The following is a 17761-nucleotide window of genomic DNA, read 5'->3' as shown; positions in this document are numbered from 1 at the left end:
AGATTGTATCAAAGCTGCTTCATAGTATCAATCAAAACAACTTAACAATGTTTGTTTATTACTGTAAAAAAAGACATCCAAGTTTGGTAGAGCTAATCAATGGTATGATTGGTTAATTAATTTGAATATCCCCAACTGAGCAAGCCAAAGGCAACAGTGGCAAGGAACCGAAAAACTCCATCCAGTGACCTAACACCCCATCAAATGACCCAATGGAGAAAAAAAAAACCTTGGGAGAACCCAGGCTCAGTCGGGGGCCAGTTCTCCTCTGGCGTTTATGAACTAGAGGCCGAATTTACAGTAACTGTAAGATAAAAATGTATATGAATGCCTGGCTAAATAGATGCGTCTTCAGTCTAGTTTTAAACTGGGAGAGAGAGTCTGAGCTACGAACAATATCAGGAAGGCCATTCCAGAGCTTCGGAGCTAAATGTGAAAATGCTCTGCCTCCTTTGGTGGATCTGGATATCCTAGGAATGACCAGAAGCCTCGAATCTAGTGATCTTAAAGAGCGCGATGGATTGTAAGGCGATAGAAGATCCATTAAATAGACTGGAGCTAAACCATTTAGAGCTTTATAAGTCAAAAGCAATATCTTGTATTTAATACGGAACTTTATAGGTAACCAATGAAGTGATGATAAAATCGGTGTTATATGATCATATTTTCTTGATCTAGGAAGAACTCTAGCGGCTGCATTCTGGACTAACTGTAGCTTGTTTATTAGCAGGACAACCAGCTAATAAAGCATTACAGTAATCTAGTCTCGAGGTCATGAATGCATGAACTAACTTTTCTGCATCAGAGACTGATAGCAAATTACGTAGCTTAGCAATGTTTCTAAGGTGGAAAAAGGCTGTTTTTTTAACATATGAAATATGCTTTTCAAAAGACAGGTTGCGGTCTAGTATAACACCAAGGTCTTTTACTGTAGTGGATAAAGTAACAGGGCATCCAACTATGTTAAAGTCGTGCTGTGAAGGGTTTTGTGGACGGTTTTTAGAACCGATAAGTATTACCTCTGTCTTGTCTGGATTTAATCAAAGAAAATTACGCGTCATCCAATCTTTTATATCATTAAACACAATCTGTCAATTTGGATAATTTAGCGTATTCATCTGGCCGTGATGAAATATATATTTGAGTGTCATTAGCATAACATTGGAAACTAATTCCATGTTTCCTTAGAATATTACCAAGTAGCAGCATATATATTGAGAATAATAAAGGGCCTAACACAGATCCCTGCGGCACTCCATAGTTTGCCGAAGTTATAATCGATTTTTCTCCATTTAAGTAGACGAAATGGTAGCGGTCAGATAAGTATGACCTGAACCAGCTTAATGCTTGTCCTTGAACACCAGTGTAATTTTGTAGTCAATCTAAGAGTATTGTGTGATCTATAGTATCGAACGCAGCACTAAGATCAAGTAAAACTAGTACTGAGATACAGCCTTGGTCCGAAGCTAAAAGTAAATCATTTGTGATTCTAACAAGCGCAGTTTCAGTGCTATGATGTGGCCTGAATCCAGACTGAAACTTTTCATAGATGTCGTTTTCTTGCAAGAAAGAGCCGAGTTGAGCAGACACAACTTTTTCTAATATTTTTTACATAAATGGAAGATTCGAAATGGGTCTGTAATTTGCTAGGTTATTTGGATCTAATTGTGGTTTCTTAATAAGAGGTTTTATAACTGCCAGCTTGAACGTTCCTGGAACAAGACCTAAAGATAAAGATGAGTTAATAATAATGAGAAGAGGCTCTTCCACTATAGGTAACACTTCTTTCAATAGTTCAGTTGGTATAGGATCTAATATACATGTTGTTGTTTTAGATGAAGTGATAAGTTTATTTAACTCTTTTTGTTCTATGGTTGTAAAGCATTGTAATTGTTCTTGTGGGGTGATAATTGCGGCTGAATTATACGGCGCGAGCAGAGATCGAACGTTTACGATTTTGATTCTGATGCTTTCAATTTTCTCGGTGAAGAAGTTCATGAAATCATTACTACTAAACTGTAACGAGGTATTTTGTTCAGACGACGTCTGTTTATTTGTTAGTCTAGCCACGGTATTAAATAAAAACCTTGGATTATTTCGGTTGTTTTCTATTAATTTGCTGAGGTGCTCCGTCCTGGCCGTTTTAAGGGCCTTTTTATAACGTAACATACTGTCTTTCCACGCGATTCTAAAGACCTCTAAATTAGTTTTTTTCCATTTACGCTCTAAATTACGGGTTTCTCTCTTTAAAACATACGTAGTATTATTGTACCATGGTGCTATACTTTTTTCTCTGACCTTTTTTAATCTAATGGGTGCAACAATATCCAATGTTCTAGAGAGAATGGAGCTCATAGTGCTAGTTAGTTCGTCTAGTTCATCTGTTTGTTTGGGTTCAGGCAGCAGCTGGGACAGATCAGATAAGCTATTTGAGAAATGATCTATGGTGGATGGACGAATTGTTCTACCAGGTCGATAACGTGGCGCAGCATGACATATTATAGCAGTGCGTAATATGCAAGTTACCAAGTAGTGGTCAGTGACATCATCACTTTGCGGTACAATATCTATATCGGTTGGATCGGTTCCATATGATATAATTAAATCGAGTGTATGATTAAGACGATGAGTTGGTCCGGTGACGTTTTGCTTGACCCCGAAGGAGTTTAATAAATCTGTAAACGCAACCCCTAACGCATCATTTAAATTATCTACGTGCATGTTAAAATCTCCAAAAATTAATGCTTTATCGATGTTGACCAAAAGATCTGATAGAAAGTCAGCAAACTCTTTTAGGAAATTGGCGTAAGGCCCTGGAGGTCTATATAGGGTAGCCAATGCTAGAGATAATGTGTTTTTTTTTCTTACATCTAAGAGCGTAACATTTAGCACAAGCACTTCAAACGAATTAAACCTATGACGAGTTTTCTGAGTAACATTAAGGGTATCTCTGTAAATTGTTGCAACACCGCCGCCACGACCGATCAGACGGGGCTCATGCTTATAACAGTATCCTGGCGGAGTAGACTCATTTAGACCGAAATAATCATTTGGTTTAAGCCAGGTTTCAGTAAGGCACAGAACATCGAAATTATTATCTGTGACCATTTCATTTACAATAACCGCCTTAGGTGTGAGCGATCTAATGTTTAGGAGACCTAGCTTTAGAAATTGTTTTTGTTCACTACTAGCGAGATTTTTTGTTTTAATAACAATTAGATTTTTTCTAGATCCCGAAGTAGATTTATTATTTGATCTTAGTAAACGAGGAATAGACACAGTTTCTATGCAATGTTCTACACTAGTATTAATATCAATTATAATTGGTGCCGTAGAGACTGTGATTTGGATTTTTGGTTACTAGTCAAACGGTATTTAACATCTTGGAGATGTTATCCGACAGAAGATCTGCCCCGATTCTACTAGGGTGTAAGCCATCAGCGCGGAAGAGCCTTGGTCGCTCCCAAAACAGATTCCAATTATTTACAAAAATCAGTTTCTGCTCATTGCACCATGACAATAACCATTCATTTAGCGCGAATAATCTACTGAACTTTTCATGCCCTCGTCGGTACGTAGGAAGCGGTCCAGACACAATAATCGATGTTTCAGGCGATGTGCTGCGTACCGTATCGATAAGGCTCCTGAAGTCTTTCTTCAGAACCTCCGTCTGTCGCAGCCTAATGTCGTTAGCTCCCCGCGTGCAGCACAACAGCTCCGACGCGCTCGTCACCGTTCAAGATCTCAGTTACCCGCGCAGTGATATCGAGAACACGAGCACCAGGAAAGCAGTGACTGTGCACCTTACTTTTACCTAACGTAGCGTGGACGTGTCGGACGGTGGAATCGCCGATGATCACAGCATCGCGTTCCGTTTCACGAAGAGGGGAGAATCGGTTCTGAGTGGAGATCTCGAAAACCGGGAGGGGCGAAAAGATTCTTGTCCTGGCTCGCGGCTTCCGCGGAACCACCCAGGCTTCGTGGTGGTGTGTTGGAGCCGGAGTGAATGAAACCATGGCTGATCGTGACCTGGACGCTCGGGACCAATGCTGAGAAACGCACGGAGTAGACGAGGTCAGCGTCAGCGGGTTACTAACGTTAATCACTGATCCGTGTGCATCAGCGCGTGATGTTTCAAGAGCTAAACGCCGGTCTCTCAACTCAGCTTGTCTCTCTAGAAGGTCACGGATCTGCTTTTCTACAGCTTCTAATTCAGACTGCCACGCGAGTAATTCAGATTTATTCTCATCTGCACCAAAAGGTTAATAACATACACCTGATATGTTCGCCATTTTAACAGATGGACAGTAAGTTAGCAATGATGCAACCAGTGATGCTATTAATATTTATACTAATTTATGACTCAAGTCTTGGGTAAAAACCGTCTTTTTAGTGGTATGGGTGTAATGTAGACGCACGATAGACGGGTAAACAAACAAACTCACAGCAGGCAACGAGGCTGACAAAAGCAGTCGATCGCAGGGCGAGCAGCAGTGAAGCAGTGTCTTGCTCTACGACCAACAACCAATGTTCAAACCGTATTTGCGGTTCCAGCCGTATAATGGCCAACAGTCCGAGTTGTAATTATGAGTTAAATGATGGTTCAGAACAGAATAAAGAGAGAAATACGGAAAAACAGAAGGAAATACGAAGCTAATACAAGGCTTAGACAGCCACGACGCAAACAAACTCACAGCTCACAGCAGGCAGCGAAAGAAAGAAAGAAAGATTAGTTAGAAAGAAAGAAAGATTAGTTAGAAAGAAAGAAAGATTAGTTAAAAAGAAAGAGATCAGTTAGAAAGAAAGATTAGTTAGAAAGAAATATTTGTCAGAAAAAATAAAGAAAGATTAGTTAGAAAGAAAGAAAAAAGATTAGTTAGAAAGAAAGAAAAAAGATTTGTTAGAAAGAAAGAAAAAAGATTAGTTAGAAAGAAAGAAAGATTAGTTAGAAAGAAAGAAAGATAGATTAGTTAGAAAGAAAGATAGATTAGTTAGAAAGAAAGAAATATTAGTTAGAAAAAAGAGAAATAGATTAGTTAGAAAGAAAGAGAGAAAGAATGATAGATAGGTTAGTTAGAAAGAAAGATAGAAAGATTAGTTAGAAAAAAGAAAGATAGATTAGTTAGAAAGAAAGAAAGATAGATTAGTTAGAAAGAAAGAAAGAAAGAAAGAAAGAAAGAAAGAAAGATTAGGTAGAAAGAAAGAAAGATTAGGTAGAAGAAAGAAAGATTAGTTAGAAAGAAAGAGATCAGTCAGAAAGAAAGATTAGTTAGAAAGAAATATTAGGTAGAAAGAAAGATAGAAAGAAAGAAAGAATAATTAGTTAGAAAAAATAAAGAGAAAGATTAGTTAGAAAGAAAGAAAGATTAGTTAGAAAGAAAGATATATTAGTGAGAAAGAAAACTAGATTAGTTAGAAATAAAAAAGATAGATTAGTTAGAAAGAAAGAAAGATAGATTAGTTAGAAAGAAAGAAAGAAAGATTAGTTAGAAAGAAAAAAGATAGAGTAGTTGGAAAGAAAGAAAGATAGATTAGTTAGAAAGAAAGAAAGAAAGATAGATTAGTTGGAAAGAAAGAAAGATATATTAGTTTGAAAGAAAGAAAGAGTAGTTAGAAAGAAAGAAAGAAAGAAAGAGTAGTTAGAAAGAAAGATAGATTAGTTTGAAAGAAAGAAAAATTAGTTAGAAAGAAAATAAGATAGATTAGTTAGAAAGAAAGAAAGATTAATTAGAAAGAAAGAATGATAGATTAGTTAGAAAGAAAGATTAGTTAGAAAGAAAGATAGATTAGTTAGAAAGAAAGAAAGATAAATTAGCTAGAAAGAAAAAAGATAGATTAGTTTGAAAGAAAGAAAGAGTAGTTAGAAAGAAAGAAAGAGTAGTTAGAAAGAAAGATAGATTAGTTAGAAAGAAAGAAAGATAGATTATTTAGAAAGAAAGAAAGATAGATTAGTTTGAAAGAAAGAAAGAAAGAAAGAAAGAAAGAAAGAAAGAAAGAAAGGAAGAAAGAAAGAAAGAAAGAAAAATTAGTTAAAAAATAAAGAGAAAGATTAGTTAGAATAAATAAAAAAAGATTAGTTAGAAAGAAAGAAAAAAAGATTAGTTAGAAAGAAAGAAAAAAGATTAGTTAGAAAGAAAGAAAGATTAGTTAGAAAGAAAGAAAGATTGGTTAAAAAGAAAGAGATCAGTTAGAAAGAAAGATTAGTTAGAAAGAAATATTAGTTAGAAAGAAAGAAAGAAAGAAAGAAAGAAAGGAAGAAAGAAAGAAAGAAAGAAAAATTAGTTAAAAAATAAAGAGAAAGATTAGTTAGAATAAATAAAAAAAGATTAGTTAGAAAGAAAGAAAAAAAGATTAGTTAGAAAGAAAGAAAAAAGATTAGTTAGAAAGAAAGAAAGATTAGTTAGAAAGAAAGAAAGATAGATTAGTTAGAAAGAAAGAAACATTAGTTAGAAAAAAGAGAAATAGATTAGTTAGAAAGAAAGCGAGAAAGAATGATAGATAGGTTAGTTAGAAAGAAAGATAGAAAGATTAGTTAGAAAAAGAAAGATAGATTATTTAGAAAGGAAGAAAGATATATTAGTTACAAAGAAAGAAAGATAGATTAGTTAGAAAGAAAGAAAGATAGATTAGTTTGAAAGAAAGAAAGAAAGATTAGGTAGAAAGAAAGAAAGATTAGGTAGAAGAAAGAAAGATTAGTTAGAAAGAAATAGATCAGTCAGAAAGAAAGATTAGTTAGAAAGAAATATTAGTTAGAAAGAAAGATAGAAAGAAAGAAAGAATAATTAGTTAGAAAAAATAAAGAGAAAGATTAGTTAGAAAGAAAGAAAGATTAGTTAGAAAGAAAGATATATTAGTGAGAAAGAAAGACAGATTAGTTAGAAATAAAAAAGATAGATTAGTTAGAAAGAAAGAAAGATAGATTAGTTAGAAAGAAAAAAAGATAGATTAGTTAGAAAGAAAGATGGATTAGTTAGAAAGAAAGAAATATAGATTAGTTAGAAAGAAAGATAGATTAGTTAGAAAGAAAAAAGATAGAGTAGTTAGAAAGAAAGAAAGATAGATTAGTTAGAAAGAAAGAAAGAAAGAAAGATAGATTAGTTAGAAAGAAAGAAAGATAGATTAGTTAGAAAGAAAGAAAGATAGATTAGTTAGAAAGAAAGAAAGAAAGATAGATAGATTAGTTAGAAAGAAAGAAAGATAGATTAGTTAGAAAGAAAGAAAGAAAGATAGATTAGTTAGAAAGAAAAAAGATAGAGTAGTTAGAAAGAAAGAAAGATAGATTAGTTAGAAAGAAAGAAAGATAGATTAGTTGGAAAGAAAGAAAGATAGATTAGTTTGAAAGAAAGAAAGAGTAGTTAGAAAGAAAGAAAGAGTAGTTAGAAAGAAAGATGGATTAGTTTGAAAGAAAGAAAAATTAGTTAGAAAGAAAATAAGATAGATTAGTTAGAAAGAAAGAAAGATTAATTAGAAAGAAAGAAAGACAGATTAGTTAGAAAGAAAGATTAGTTAGAAAGAAAGAAAGATAGATTAGTTAGAAAGAAAGAAAGATAAATTAGTTAGAAAGAAAAAAGATAGATTAGTTTGAAAGAAAGAAAGAGTAGTTAGAAAGAAAGAAAGAGTAGTTAGAAAGAAAGATACATTAGTTAGAAAGAAAGAAAGATAGATTATTTAAAAAGAAAGAAAGATAGATTAGTTTGAAAGAAAGAAAGAAAGAAAGAAAGATTAGTTAGTTAGGAAGAAAGAAAGATAGATTAGTTAGAAAGAAATAAAGATAGATTAGTTTGAAAGAAAGCAAGAAAGAGTAGTTAAAAAGAAAGAGAAAGATAGATTAGTTAGAAAGAAAGAAAGACTAGTTAGAAGGAAAGAAAGATAGATTAGTTTGAAAGAAAGAAAGATTAGTTAGAAAGAAAATAAGATAGATTAGTTAGAAAGAAAGAAAGATTAATTAGAAAGAAAGAAAGATAGATTAGTTAGAAAGAAAGATTAGTTAGAAAGAAAGATAGATTAGTTAGAAAGAAAGATTAGATAGATAGATAGATAGATAGATAGATAGATAGATAGATAGATAGATAGATAGATAGATAGATAGATAGATAGATGGATAGATAAGTTCTTTAGTACATATAGAATGGTAGTTTAATTGAGTCTAGGGCTTCAGGGAGTTTAGATTTGAGTTTTTGTGTTGTACACTACTGGGCCACCGTAGTCTTGGCTCAATTTGAACTTTTGCAATGAAAGTCAATGGGATTTTTATGAGTTTTAAAATCAATTTTTAAGAAAACCGTAAGTCTGATCAGTTAGAAAAGATATAGCATACCGAGTCAGAACAGTCTGAAGGTCTGACCCGAGTTTGGAGTTTGTAGAGTTAAATCTCTGGGATGAGTTAAAATTGTAAATTTAGGGTCAGAAGAATAATAATAAGTTTAAATAGGATTTCAGTAAGTTGGCTTTTCCAAGCCAACTTAATAATGCAAAAAAGTTTGTTTCCAGAAGAAAGTTGCGTCACAGTTCAGCTTAATTAATTTCAGTGACGTTTCGTTTTTGTTTTAAAAAAAAGTTATTCATTTAGTTCATTTATATATATAGCCGCTCTGGAGTAAACCGTGATGTCAGCTCAGTTCTTGAATAATAGTGTCAATGCAGGCAGATCAATATTATTGTTGAATACTAAATTAAATGATAAGTTTAATGTCCCCAACTAAGCAAGCCAAGCCACTGGCAGCAAAGGTGGAAAATGGCGACAGTGGCAAGGAACCAAAACTCCATCAGGTGGCAGAATGGAGAAAAAAACCTTGAGAGAAACCAGGCTCAGTCAGGGGGCCAGTACTCCTCTGGCCAATGAATGAACGGTGTATAATTATGATTCAGGCAGCATTATAGGTCAGAAGTCAGATTGGTTTGGCACAATCAGAATATTATCCAGTTTCATCTGGTTGAAGATCGGAGCCACGCCGGTATGGAGACGGGTTTGTTGTGGATCAGTGCCGATGGCTGTCGTGTCGATGAGGCCTTCACAGAGGAGAGTCTGTAGATAGCAATAGGCTGGAGCCTACCAGCTGTCAGTTTGTCTGCAGTCATCAACAACACCTCCATCCACAGTCACTTGTCACTACAGTAGACATGGCAAGGAAAATAGAGACTGCCACCAAGGGGGAACAGAGCAACACTGTGGAGTGGCACCATGTCAGGAGGCCAAGAATAACTTTTTCCCGATTCAGGGAAATATGCCATGTCAGAGGTCAGAGTTCTGCTGAAACCTTGGCACAAAGAATTAAAAAGGGAGTGGCTCAAACGGCTGCAATGAAGAGGGGACTGGCACTGGAACCGGTTGCCATCCAGGAGTACTGCAGAGTAAAAAACCCAAATTACTGGCCTTGTGGGTTACATTTACATTTACATTTATTCATTTAGCAGACGCTTTTATCCAAAGCGACTTACAAATGAGAACAATAGAAGCAGTTAAACTAACAGTAGGACAACAATACGTAAGTGCTATAACCCCTCTCAGTTTAATTTTAGTGCAGTTTTTTTTTTTTTTAAATAGAAGAGAAGAGAAAGTGTTAGTAGTACTGAATCAAGTGCTGCCGAAAAAGATACGTCTTCAGCAGTTTCTTGAAAGTAGCTACTGACTCAGAAGCTCTGGTTGAGTTAGGTATATCATTCCACCAACAGGGAACAGTCATGGTAAAGGTGCGAGAAAGAGATTTTGTGCCTCTTTGAGATGGTACCACAAGACTACATTCGATAGCAGAGCGCAAGTTTCTGGATGGCACATAAGTCTGAAGTAATGAGTTTAAGTAAGAGGGAGCAGTGCCAGTGGTTGTTCTGTAGGCAAACGTCAGTGCCTTGAATTTAATGCGAGCGGCAACTGGCAACCAGTGCAATTTTGTGAGGAGAGGAGTGACGTGTGCTCTCTTTGGCTCATTAAAGACTACTCTGGCTGCAGCATTCTGGATCAATTGTAGAGGTTTGACAGAGCAAGCTGGAAGACCAGCCAGGAGAGCATTACAATAGTCCAGTCTGGATAAAACAAGTGCTTGGACAAGGAGTTGTGTAGCATGCTCTGTAAGGAAGGGCCTGATCCTCCTAATGTTGTGCAAGGTAGATCTGCAGGACCGGGCAGTTCTAGCAATGTGGTCTGTGAATTTCAACTGATCATCAATTACAGCCCCAAGGTTCCTAGCTGACCTTGATGGAGTTATGGATGGCGAGCCTAGCTGAATGGAGAAGTTGTGATGAAGTGTTGGGTTGGCCGGGACCACAAGTAGCTCTGTCTTCACAAGGTTTAGTTGAAGGTGGTGGTCCTTCATCCAGCCAGAAATGTCTGTCAGGCAGGCTGAGATACGAGCAGCTACTGTCGGATCGTCAGGCTAGAATGAGAGGTAGAGTTGCGTGTCATCAGCGTAGCAATGATAGGAAAAGACATGTTTCTGAATCACAGATCATAGTGATGTCATGTAGATGGAGAAGAGGAGTGGTCCAACCACTGAGCCCTGAGGCACCCCAGGAGCTAGATGTTGGGTCTTAGATGCCACACCTCTCCACGACACCCTAAAGGACCTACCTGAGAGGTAAGACTCGAACCATTGGAGTGCAGTTCCCGAGATGCCCTTCATCTTTAGGATTGACAGGAGGATCTGGTGGTTAACTGTGTCAAAAGCAGCAGACAGATCCAGCAGGATGAGGACTGAGGACTTGGAAGCTACTCTTGCCAGTCTCAGAGCTTCAATTACTGAGAGCAGGGCAGTCTCGGTTGTGTGTCCGCTTTTGAAAACAGACTGATTGTTGTCCAAGAGGTTGTTCTGTGTAAGAAAGGAGGAGATCTGGTTGAAAACAACTCGTTCAAGTGTTTTCGCGACAAATGGAAGAAGAGATACCGGTCTGTAACTTGTTAGATGTGCTGGATTTAGATTAGGTTTCTTAAGCAGTGGGGTTACTCGAGCCTGCTTAAAAGCTGTGGGAAAGGTACCAGTGTGAAGAGAGGTGTTTATGATGTGCGAGATTGTGGGTACAACTGAGGAAGAAATGGCTTGAAATAGATTAGTGGGGATAGGATCAAGCGGACAGGTAGTAGGGCGATTGGAAAGGAGGAGTTTAGAGACTTCCGCCTCTTAAAGTAGAGAGGAGGGTATAATGTGTGCGTTTGTTGTTAAAATGTGTGTGTCAGTTTGTAGATTGGTAAATTGGCCGCTGATGGTGGTTGTTTTTTCTATGAAGAATGTGGCAAAATCGTCAGCTGTTAGGGTTGATAAAGGAGGAGGAGGAGGAGGGTTAAGAAGAGAAGAGAAGGTTTTCAAAAGCATGCGAGAGTCAGAAGAATTGAACATTTTGTTGTGATAGTAAGCCATTTTAGCAGTAGAGATATTGATAGAGGATGTTCCCCTATCAACCCCTATTGGGATTGATATTTATCAATCCCAATAGAGGAGGGATTGATAAAGACCCAGGTCTGTCGGATCTTTCGATTTGCGCCACTTCCTTTCTGCACCCCTGAGTTTAGTACGATGTTCGCAGAAAATATCAGATAACCAGGGGGCAGAGGGTGTGGCGTGGGCTGGCCTGGAGGAAAGCGGACAGAAGTTGTCCAAGCAGGATGTTAAGGTGAAGAAAAGAGTATCAGTTACACTGTTAGTATCTAGTGTTGAGAGCTGATCAGGTGGAGGAAGTGTGGATGAGACCACAGAGGATAGGTGAGAGGGTGAAAGTGAGCGTAGGTTCCGTCGAAAGGTGACCTGTGGAGGAGTGTGTGTTGTGTTCTGAGGCAGGTTGAGGTTTAGAGTGAGGAGGAAGTGATCTGAGGTGTGCAGTGGAGTGACCAGTGTATTGTCCGAAGAGCAGTAGCGTGTGTAGATAAGGTCCAATTGGTTACCTGATTTGTGAGTAGCCACAGTAGATACTCGTTTGAGTTCGAATGATGCAAGCAGGGTGTGGAAATCGGCAGCCTGAGGTTTTTCTAGGTGGATGTTGAAGTCTCCAAGAATTACAAGAGGAGTACCATCTTCAGGGAAGGATGAGAGTAGCACATCAAGCTCCTCCAAGAAACTGCCAAGTTGACCTGTGGGACGATATACAACTATGAAATGGATTTTAATAGGACTAGTGATGGTAATTGAATGTGATTCAAATGAGCTGTTGTCAAATAGAGGTGGTAAAGGATCAAATCTCCAGTCATTTGAGATGAGCAGACCAGTACCACCACCCCTTCCGCTCAGAAGGGGGGTGTGTGAGAAAGTGAAGTTAGTGGAGAGGGCAGAAGGTGTGACAGTGTCCTCTGGTCTGATCCAGGTCTCAGTCAGGGCCAATAGACTGAGACCTGAATGACTTGAAAAAGATGTAATGAAATCAGCTTTGTTAACAGCGGACTGGCAGTTCCAGAGACCAATAGGAAAAGAGAATAAAGTATTAGAAGACACCGGAAGGGTACGGAGATTGTTAGGATTGTACCGCCTCCGACGTGTGACATTTGATTTACGTATGTTAGTAATAGTAGGGATTTGAAAACACAGTGTAAAGGAGCTCACAAACAGAAAGATCTGACGAAAAGTTGTAGAAGAGAAAGGAAACAACAATAAATAAACAAGAAGAATTTAATACTCAAGTGCCTAGTCGGTGTCCTTGCTCGGTGGAGTCGCACAGGTAGAGTCGCTGGTCTTTACACTCTTTGGTCTTCACATGATGAGGGCTTCACACGAGGGCAGCCGCGACCGCTGCCGCGGTGTACTAACCAGTTATATACACGCCTAATACCCTGTTAATGAATACAGCAGTAACTGTACTTTAACTGGCTTTGGCCATGCCCAACTATTTAGCCAGCGAAACTCAGTCAGGACACAAACAAACACACGCACGTTTTTACCAGGGTAAACACAGTAACGAAGAGCCGTGCTAAAATCAAATGAGAAAGTAAACACTCACAGACTGATGTTCTCTCCTGTTGTTCTAATGCTTCCAAAGCATTAGAAGAAGCATTAGAACCCTAACCAGGCCCCCTGGTTAGGGTCTACTCCTGACGGTCTGGTGTTTGACCCAACTGAGAGCCCACCATTCAGACTGCTGGAAATTAAATGTCCCAACGCAAAGAGCTATGTGGACTGTAGCTACTTGAAAATGCAGAGTGGCACATTGAAATTAAAGCAGACTCACAGCTACTACTGGCAGGTGCAAGGCCAGCTCCTACTTACAGGGATGGAGTGGTGTGATTTTGTTGTTTTTGCAGAGGAGCATATTCTCATACAACGCATCAGAGACTGCGAGGCAGCTAAAACCATCAGGGAGTTAGTTTACATGGTAGTTTGAACAGGGTTCTCTACCACTTTTTTTGCATTTAGAGTTGCCTTTGATTGATATGCACTACATTTTTTCTTTGAACAAACACTATAGTGATTGCATCATTATTCATAATATTATTTATTAAGAATCACTGCTGTTATGTATAATAAATATTACCTTAAATGTGCTTCTATGTGTGGTCTCCTCTTAATGCTATCATGCTTTGAGCCAGGTGTGTAAAACAATGCAGAACTCTAAACTTTCCTTAGTTGTAACGTGTAACTGCCCATCTCATCACCAGTTGTGGAGGAGGGGGTTTAAAGAGTTCATATACGTGTATACAGTTTAAAAAAATATATGATTACCCTTTTAATAATGTAAAAGCTATGTCAACAAAAGGCTGTTTAATGAATCAATTCTGGTAAGTAAATGTTTAACAAAACTATAGAACATTCATTAGAAACTTTACAAGAAACTATTAGAATTAGAAATACATTCATTAGAAACTATTAATAAGCAAAAAGTGCTAATACACTCCAATGCACCTACTGTATACCGACCGTCTGCTAGCTGTCTCACGTCACTGAAGTCAGATAAATCCCATCATATAGAGACTCTTTCACCTAGATATGATCATATAGAGACTGTCTGTTCCCCGAATTAGGACATAAAAAACTCTTAAACCCATTTAAGGGTAAAAATCGAATTGATGTTCAACAAATAAAAACCAGATATAATACGGATGAACAAATGATAAAGCTTCGGGTTGCTGAATATTCGATCCCTTACTTCAAAAGCACTTATTTTTAAAGGCAGGGTAGGTAGAAATCCCCAAAAATACTTTTTTCCGAATTTGTTTAAACTGTCTTTATATATCAATGCATAATTAAAATGTAAGTACTCTGGAAAAGAAATTATAAAAATCGAGTGTCTGTAGTCCTCTCAGGACTGTAATAAACACAGCTCATTATTTCATTCAGGACGAAAGAAATGCTTGGCTGGGGCAACTGTCACTCTCCCTCACTACCATGGATACCACCTCTGCTGATACAGGAGCAGCCCAAATGCGCGCACCCGTTTGAAGAGGCACGGAAGCTAGTAATTACAATTATGGCAGAGAAAGAACAGTCAAAATTCTCAGTAACGTTACCTGCATATAGAGGCAGCGAAGTCAAACAAGTTAAAAAAAGGAAGACAGTATTTGAAAAGGCTATGAACAAAAAGTCTTTGGATAAATAAAGAAATCATACGAGAGTCAATATCGGCGTGGCTTTCCAGCGGTGGCGACAACTGAGGGATCTCATTCTCAAGGGGCTGAAAAGTGACTCCATGATGGCTTTATTTCTGCGGGACAGGTAATCTTGCTGTTTTCATTTTGATGGCATTTATTTTTTCATGAAGCATGTATCACTAGCACACGTAGCTACCTAATATAGCTACCTAAGTTACATAGCCTAACTAATGTTACACTGGCTTAGCTATGACAGTGTAACTTTGGTGTCGACTGGTATAACGTTACTGTTATTGAGCCAGGGTTGAGACGATAAATAAGCAATAGGCCTATCTGCAGTTGAAAGCTGTTTTGTTTAATTTCGCCAAATCTAACTTTAGGTTAAAAAGTTTAAGGGATCTATTTTTATACCTAGCTTTACCCTCTGCCTAAACTTTGTTCCTATGTTCACCGTGAACTCTACCTGCTCCGTTTTTTCACGTTTGGTTTGTTGTTATATGCTCTACATATGTTTACCTATGTCTTTATGTTGTATCTGTATGTGTTATAATATATGTTGTGTGTGTGTGTGTGTTATATTATCTTGTGTCTGCAATGCAGTTGTGAGAAGGTGTTTGAGTGTATGTTACTCAGTTTATCTGTAAACAATCTTATGTTATGAATCTTACAAATTCCTCTCTGCTCTGCTCGGCGCTGGTAAACGCGTCCGACTCTTCCAGCTGAGCGAACGGTTCATGTGTTTTGGGGGCGTGCCTTTGGAAGGAGCCGAGAAGAGAGGGGGTGGGAGTTAATGGGTTAATGAGCTGTGTTTATTGCAGTCCTGAGAGGACTACAGACACTCACTTTTTATAATTTAATTTCCAGATTACTTACATTTTAATTATGCATTGATATATAAAGACAGTTTAAACAAATTTGGGAAAAAGTATTTTTGGGGATTTCTACCTACCCTGCCTTTAATGATATGATTACAGATTATAACCTAGATGTGCTGTGTTTGACAGAAACCTGGCTAAAACCAGACGATTACATTACTTTAATTGAGCCCACCCCGCAAGATTACTGTTATAAACATGAGCCTCTTCTGAAAGGCAAAGGGGGAGGTGTATGGAGCTAGAATTGTGTCTTTATTACATGCGAGAAAATAAATTATCTGAGAGAAAGAAAAAAAAAGTTTGAGAGAAAAAGTTATCAAACTGATAGGAAAAAAGCATTTCATGAGAGAAAACAGAATATTTGAGAGAAAAAGTTTTCATACCAATAGCAAAAGGCAGAGGCGGCATCTATCTAGGTGAACCGAACAATGGTGTAATGATTCAGTTCGACTCCCAAGACAAGACGATGCTCACCCGACTGGCGAATTGGAATGTCGCCCCGCCCATGACACAATTTTCACAGCTAAAGCAAAATCCTGACACGAGAGCAAGAAATTGCATCGAGAGCAAAGAAAAGCGTTTTGAGAGAAACACTTTTTTTTTAGAGAAACTGTTTTCACACTGATAGCAAAAAATATATATTTGAGATATTTGAGATATGTTATGCTCTATGAGAAAATACTTTCTCTCAAAACGTTTTCTATTTTCAATTATCATTATTTTTTGCTATTGGAATGAAAACTTTTTCTCTCAAATATTCTTTTTTCTCTCATGAAATGCTTTTTTGCTATCAGTGTGATAACTTTTTCTCTCAAACTTTTTTTCTCTCAGATCATTTATTTTCTCGCATGTAATAAAGACACAATTCTAGCTCCATAGTGGTGTTGCTGTAAATTTATAGTTATATCTTCAGAATTACTGAGAAGTCTTGATTTAAATATAATTCTTTTGAAGTGTTGGTGCTTAATATAACACTATCTAGTGTAAATCACGTTTGAGATTTGTACTGGCTACTGTATACAGGCCACCAGGGTACCATACAGACTAGAGGCTGACATTTTTTCGGGAATCCCACGGGTCACGGGATTCCTGTGGGATTCCTGCAGGATGGGAGTCATCTTTGCTATTAATCATGGGATTTGGACGGTACAGGATAAATGGTTAACGGGAGCAGACGGGAGCGGGAATCAACCAATAGCAAAGACGACAAAAAAAGAAAAAAGTAAAATGCACAATTTTGTAGTTTCCTTTTAATACGCCTACAATGTAACGCAATTAAAAAATACCTACACGACCCAGCCGTCCCAGAAGCCATCAGTGCTTTTTGTCACGGCCTACCGCCGGATTTCAAAGAGCAGTGATGGAGGGAGCTAACAGCCGCGGAGAAGTCGATGTGGCAAAAAATGATTTACAGCGCAAAGTCAGAAGTAATGACATGTCTATTAAGTTCACAGAACTGGTCGGAAAGTCTGAAATATTAATTAAGTTTATGAGAGTAGAATGTGACGGTGATAGCACAATGTACGCTGCTTTTAAGACATGCTTAGTCTTAGTCAAGTACGCAAGTGATTCAGGGACGAGCGGTCTGAAGAGGCACACTTGCAAGGCAAATTCGAGAAAAAATCAGCCAAAGAAAAAATTATCAAAGAATTTGCTGATTTTCTATCAGAGTTAGTACTGGCTGCAGATAAAGTCCTAATTGTTGGTGATTTTAATATACATGTAGATAACGCAAAAAGATGCATTGGTATTGGTATTTAAAGACATTCTGAACTCTATTGGAGTTAGACAATACGTGTCAGGACTGTCACGGTATACAAATTCATTGTTTCCTTCTCGTCTCGTGTGTTTGTTGTTGTATGAGTACGTGCGTGTAGGGGGCCTGATTGAGTGTCATTACCTGATCCGCTCCAGCTGATCATCATCTCATTCACCAGCTGCAGTCCATCTCATCACTCTATATATACTCACCGTTGTCTTATCCCTTTTGTCAGATCGTTGTTTGATGTCTCCCCTGTCGGTGTTCCAGTCCTGTCTGCCTGCATTCCTGATCGTGTCCCTGTGGTCATCGTCTTTGTGCTGGAGTTTCGTCATCATCGTCTTTGTCCTGGATTATCGTCACCATTAATTCATCTCACCACCTGACCCGGATTCTAGTCCTGACCATCGAGCTCCCTGCGCCATCCATCCACACCCGTTGTCGTATTTACTGTGTCAGTCTGACCAATAAAGATTAATTCACTTGCATTTGCTTCCTGTTATCCATTCAAGGAACATGACAGAACGATCTGACGCAGGAATGGAAGCAACGAGTGTGTCATCCGCGTCGCTTGAAGAGTTTATCCATCATAGTATACGAAGGATGGATTCACAAGAGAGGAATCTT

The 17761-nt window shown here is 37.8% G+C and overlaps 2 long non-coding RNA genes across 3 annotated transcripts in view; both read right to left on the bottom strand.

Moving 5' to 3' along the window:
* LOC143757198 (uncharacterized) overlaps positions 1-17761 on the bottom strand; it is a 208437-nt gene that overhangs the window by 128866 nt on the left and 61810 nt on the right. The gene's annotated exons all lie outside the window — the stretch shown is intronic.
* Positions 10225-12940, bottom strand: LOC143757195 (uncharacterized). Of its 2 annotated transcripts, XR_013210434.1 has the most exons (4): positions 12916-12940; positions 11870-12055; positions 10565-10802; positions 10225-10370 (listed from the first exon to the last, which is right to left on the bottom strand). It is a non-coding gene; the product is annotated as an uncharacterized LOC143757195 (long non-coding RNA). The 2 variants fall into 2 exon arrangements; XR_013210433.1 differs by lacking the exon at positions 10225-10370 and having other exon boundaries at positions 10459-10802.

The sequence above is a fragment of the Siphateles boraxobius genome, unplaced genomic scaffold (assembly GCF_051911475.1).
Source record: "Siphateles boraxobius isolate OS27281-9 unplaced genomic scaffold, OSU_SipBor_1 30, whole genome shotgun sequence".
NCBI lineage: Eukaryota > Metazoa > Chordata > Actinopteri > Cypriniformes > Leuciscidae > Siphateles > Siphateles boraxobius.
This window is presented reverse-complemented; position numbering and strand designations above follow the sequence as displayed.